The 4,706-nt window shown below is 56.5% G+C and overlaps 1 long non-coding RNA gene across 1 annotated transcript in view; it reads right to left on the reverse strand.

Annotated features, from left to right (window-relative positions):
• Nucleotides 1–613: 613 nt before the first annotated feature.
• Nucleotides 614–4,706, reverse strand: part of LOC111531450 — a 10,180-nt gene continuing 6,087 nt past the window's right edge. Inside the window, exon 4 of the long non-coding RNA XR_002728292.2 lies at nucleotides 614–2,499. This is a non-coding gene — a long non-coding RNA (uncharacterized LOC111531450). The remainder of the gene's footprint in view (nucleotides 2,500–4,706) is intronic.

Below are 4,706 nucleotides of genomic sequence, written 5' to 3' on the forward strand. Positions count from 1 at the left end.
CACATGCTTTTGACGAGGACACGGAGGCAGACACTTTCGTGCAATTCATCTGCCTGCCCGGCAGGCCGAGTCCACTTTCTGTCATGCTTAGAAGGGTTCAGAGCAGAACACCGCCCAGGGAAGACCTGAGGTGTGACGCTCCAGTCAGCTGGGGAGGCACGAACACACAAGGGCTTCTGGAAATGGAGGGAAGGGACCGGTGCCTGAACACCAGTCACATGCCAGGCACCTTATGTGCATCTCGCCATGGAACCTGCACCTTCAGGAGGAGGGCATCAATGCCATTTCTTTACAGATGAGGACACTGCTGCCCAGAAGAAGGGTCATTGTCCCAAGTAGTGAAGTGGCCCAACCATGATTCCAACTCAGGACCTCTGGCTACGAAACTCACGTGACCCCATTCCACTAAATGATGCCACAAACAAAGTCAAACAAAATTAAAGCGGGTGCCAGGCACAGTGGCTCATGTCTGTAATCCCAGCACTTTAGGAGGCCGAAGCTGGTGAATCACTTGAGGTCAGGAGTTTGAGACCAGCCATCTCTACTAAAAATACGAAAATTAGCTGGGCGTGGTGGTGCATGCAGGTAATCCCAGCTACTCGCGAGGCTGAGGCATGAGAATCGCTTGAACCTGGGAGGTGGAGGTTGCAGTGAGCCGAGATTGCACTATTGCACTCCAGCTTGGGCGACAGAGGGAGACTCCGTCTCAAAAACAGACAAACAAAAAATGGGGAGGATTAAAGATGCAGAATCACCGAGGACACTTGCGTGAGGTGCTCCCAGTGTGGGGAAGCAGGACACCGGCTGTGTGGAGCATTCCGGAAGTGTTGCTGGAGTCTGGCCTGACTCCAGCTGGGAGGGTCAGGCAGCGGCCTGGGGCTCTGTCCGCGAGCTTAGGAGCCCCATGCAACGAGCCCTCCTCTGCACTCGAATTTGTCGAGTGCGACTCTGCAGTGGTCTCTGATTAAAAATTAAACAAAATGAACTTCTCCCACGGCCAACTGCACTTTCTCCTGTGTATAAATACACGAGCACAAGCAGCTGGCTAAGACAAAACAAAGTCGCTTTTGGCCGTGCCAGTGAGCCAGCCTCCCGTGCGGGCTGAGGGGTCCCTAGGCCTTGAGAGGGTCTCTCAGGGCAGTGGCGGCAGCGGAATCGCCCTCAATAGCAGTCGCCTGATCACTCTGCAGCTCCGCTGGCTGCTGGAGCCAGTTTCTGTGGCCTGCTCACCAGAACAAAGGAAACCTGTGGATGGGCCCTGGGTCACAGTCACGGTGTGGACAGGACTCTGTGGCCTCCAGCGGCCCTCGGGGTGCAGCTCGTGCCCTGTCCTCACTAACCCTGACTCCCAGCATTCTTCCCAGGGAGCCCACAGACAGAACTGGCTCTGCCCTGGGAAGAGGACGGGGCCTGATGGGCCTGAACACCTGGTCCTGGGGCACAGGAACCGCCCAGACCTGAAAGAGCCTGGCCGTCACAGGTCAGCTGCCCTGTGTTGTACACGAAGGCCCAGAGCGGGGAAGGGACTTGATCCGTGTCTCCTGGCTGGAAAGTGGTGGACAGAGAGGGGGCAGGACCATCCGTCTATTGCTGTGTGTAACACACATGGCCCAGGCTGCTCCTGGCCATGGGGCTTCTTCCCTCCCCAAGTGCCATTTTCCTGCAGCGCCGATCAGGGCTCGCTGTGCGACGGGTCAGTGGCCGGGTGCACGTGTTCGCGAAGCGTTCACGCAATGCCCGAGTGCGTGTCAGAGTCGTCTCTGTGGTGAGAGAAACACCTGGGCCACAGTCCTTGTCCTGAGCTGCTTAGAAAACACGTCTTGGATTAACTCCTCAGAATAAAGATTCCCAACTAGTGAAACTGCGCAGACTGCGCTACTAACGCAGACGCTCCTTTCATACCTGCTTTGATCCCACTCTGGCTCACAGTGACTGGCTCGGCCGCAGGCCTTTGCTGGTGGGTTCTGAGGTGAGAGCAGAAGGGGTCTGAGCCCCACGAGCTCACGGTCTAGTGAGAAGGTGAGCTGTGGCCCGAAGCTATGATAAAGGCAGGCACCAGGGTCCGCCACGTGGGACCAGCAGCCCTAAGGATTCTCTGCCCTTTTCGAGCTGGATGTCAGGAGCCATGCCCTGTGATGGAGGCCTTGGGTGCAAGCAAATCCACACCTACGCAAATGCAAATGGCTGTTTCCACCTAAGACACAATGTCAACTTCAGACGTGTGTCCAGGACTGAGTCAGCGTCTCTGTGGCTGAGATACCTGGACAGCGAGAAGCTGGTGGCCGAGATACCGGGAGAGCGAGGAGCTGGTGGCCATATTAGTAGGAAACCCTGTGGTTTCTTGGAGGAGAAGTTGATGCCAACAGATCTTTTCATTTTTTCCCGGCCTCTGGTATGCAGCCCGTGAATGGCTTCTCCTGGGGGTGCCCTTGATGGCTTCATCAGTGAGGGCCCTCAGCTCTCCCCTCAACTACCACACAAGCACAATTTCAACAGCACCTACATGACAACAGAAAGGCAGTTCCGACATCACCATTTTCCATAGGCTTATTAAGCAGTAAGACACAACAGGGCATGAATTATTATGCAATAACTCATGCCTAGAAGCCATTTCAGACACAAAAGTCGAAGGATTCATCATTATCACATATTCAGTTCTATTTTTCTTTTTCATGCTATAAAAAAAATCATGTCTAAATCTCCTAAAACCATCATAGTTACATCAAAAAGTGGATTGGGCTATCAACTCTGACAGTTTAAAATAAACCAGCAGCTGAGCAGGAAAACTTCCTGAATGCTTTCCTCTGGGTTTAGAGTCTGTTACTGGTGATAATGATAAAGACCTTGCTACTTATTCCAAAAAAAAAAAAAAAAGCAGAAAAAGAAGGTGCCCAGTGGAAAGGCCTGTGGGGCTGGGTGAGCCCCCGCAGGCACGGGCTGCCTGAAGACCCTGCTGGTCTGTGGGTGCCACATCAGGAGGGTGAGAGGGCACACAGCAGTCTGAGGTCTGTCATGTGATGGCGCCGCTGGAGGGCCCCAGCTGTGGGCCCTGAACCATGCGGCTCCAGGGGGTTGGCCAGGCTGGTTCATCAGCGAGTGTGACCACACTCCGACTCTGTGCGGGGCGCTGTGCCAGACCCTGAGGACCCAGCAACGGACAGAGGCCCCCAGGCCTCCCTTTGTAGGGCCGACATGCTAGATAAGGAGTGCTGAGGAGAAGCCTGCAGAGGAGAAGCCTGCAGAGGTGCATCTTGAAGACCCCTGGGAGGCAGGTGGACCCTACCAGAAGCACCCTCAAGGGCTGCTCCCTGACCAGTCCTGCTGCACACCACAGGCCCTCATTCCCCGCCCTCTCTTGCTGCCAGGTGGGAGCGGGAAAGGGCAGGGCTTCCCCCAGGAGAGACCTCTGGGAGCAGCTCAGGGTTCTGTGGCTGCCCATTCCTGGGAAGCTAAGGGTGGCCCCGGGGCCACAGGTAGGCCACCCTGAGAGCCCCCTTTACCCTCGCCAGGGGCAGAGGCGGCCTCAGAACCAGCAGGGCTGGTTCTTCCTCCACGTGCAGGCCCAGCGCACAGCCTATAAAATCCAGACCAGAGTCTTGCTGCTGCAGTCCCACCGCTCAGACACCCATGCCCTCCCGTGCCCACCCAGCTCCGTGCCTGGCTGGCACCCCCACCCCTCCAGGATTCAGGGGAGCCGTCCTCTCTTCACTGCCCACCCGTGCTGGCGGATGCCCCATGCTGGCTGCATGGTTCTGCCCCGGGCTGGCCTCTGTGAGCTTAGAGGTTATTGGCAATGCATTTCCTCCGTTCCAGGCCTCAAGGCGCGGTGCGTGTTTGCTGGAGGGGCTCCCCAGACCTCCCATCTGGCATGGAGGGACTGAGTGGGTGCTGTGTCCACAGAGAGAGGGTGAGAGCTGCTCACTGCACAGTCGGCCAGTGCCCGACGCAGCTGGCTGGGTGGGCAGACGCTGGGCCATGATCTCACGGCCCCTGTTGACAACAGCTGAAGCTGGAACACGCTCCCTGCTGAAGGTGGAACAGGGGCCCTGGCAGCCAGGTGGCCACTCCAAGGATGTCTATGCAGTGGAAGAGCCCAGAACCTGACTCAGGAACGAGAGAGGGAGGAGGTGAACCCGAACGCACAGGGAGCCGCGAGGCCTCAGGAGGGCGCCACCTGCCAAACCTGCGCTTCCTGTATTTGCAGGAATTGTATTTGACGCTGCTGTCAAAAGCAAAGCATTCTCAAAAACCTTTGTAATCTGCATTGTTCAGAAAGACATCGTTATGCTTTTCTCTTAATGAATTTATAGAAATAGGTGACGACGACCAACTTACACCAAGAGTGAAGCTCTGCGGCTGATGCCTGATGTCCCGGGGGCTGCCTAACTGGGTCCTGGGGCCATGCCTGCTCTGCCCCTTCCCGCTCTCCCTTTCCACCTCCACACTTCTCAGAGCAACCTCCAGAGTCTGACTTACACTGAGGGACTGGGCTCCTGCCCTTCCTGACATAGGGGGCACTGAGCTCACTATTCCAGCACCAACATGAGGCACCAACATGGGGACGCTCACTATTCCAGCACTGACGCGGGGTGCTCACTATTCCAGCACTGACGCGGGGACGCTCACTATTCCAGCACCAACATGAGGCACCAACACGGGGACACTCACTATTCCAGCACCGACATGGGGACACTCACTATTCCAGC

This window comes from Piliocolobus tephrosceles, chromosome 15 (assembly GCF_002776525.5).
Source record: "Piliocolobus tephrosceles isolate RC106 chromosome 15, ASM277652v3, whole genome shotgun sequence".
Classification (NCBI taxonomy): domain Eukaryota; kingdom Metazoa; phylum Chordata; class Mammalia; order Primates; family Cercopithecidae; genus Piliocolobus; species Piliocolobus tephrosceles.